Source organism: Monopterus albus, unplaced genomic scaffold, assembly GCF_001952655.1.
Source record: "Monopterus albus unplaced genomic scaffold, M_albus_1.0 scaffold20.1, whole genome shotgun sequence".
Taxonomy (NCBI): Eukaryota; Metazoa; Chordata; class Actinopteri; order Synbranchiformes; family Synbranchidae; genus Monopterus; species Monopterus albus.
Window position 1 is genome coordinate 603907 of NW_018127900.1, and position 740 is coordinate 604646.

The 740-nt window shown below is 38.2% G+C and overlaps 1 protein-coding gene across 2 annotated transcripts in view; it reads right to left on the bottom strand.

The window, feature by feature from the left end:
• fancc (FA complementation group C) overlaps positions 1 to 740 on the bottom strand; it is a 24774-nt gene that overhangs the window by 18012 nt on the left and 6022 nt on the right. The window lies entirely within an intron of this gene.

Sequence of the window (740 nt, forward strand, 5' to 3'; positions counted from 1 at the left end):
TTATGTGTGTGTGCCTTGAAAACACAGGAAGTAGGTTCAACTAACCATAATATAAAAGCTGATCCTTCTCTTGTGACAAGAGGCAGTGAAACAGTCCATTTTAATTGCTTTTGAAACGTGTTTTACAGTTTTGGGCACAAAAGGCTTGTACTAATAGAGACTCAATCTACCTCATTCATCAACGCCGTCCCACTGGAGAAGAGACACAGAGGGCTGGTGAGAGAACTCCCATTAAAAGTAAATTATATATAAATTCTCTTCAGCTGCCCAAAGGCAGTGAAAGAGATGCTTTTAAGACTATTAGTTAAAGGAATGATTTGTGATTGGCAACTAATCTGTATGTCAACTCTGTCCAGAACTAATTAAGACATAAACAGCAAACAGATCAGACCTAAAAATGATGATATATGATCAATGACTGAGAGAGAGAACACAGTAACAACTGAATGGGTGGAACAGCAGATTGATTTCTCAATAAATATTCTCAATACCTTGAGGGTTTTGTCTCCATTTTTTTCCAGCTATCCTCAGTTGTGATTACATCTCTGTGGAGCCCCACTGGAATAGGGTCCATAGGAGTGATGACCCAGGCTACTGTACAGCTATTTGTGTCAGCACAAATAATCACTATCCATATATAATAGATTATGTGTTAATCTCAACAGTCTACCAAACTGTTGTTGTTCTACTCAATGCAAATAAACCCTTACTATAGGAGCCTATTGTCGGGAAAAGTGTGG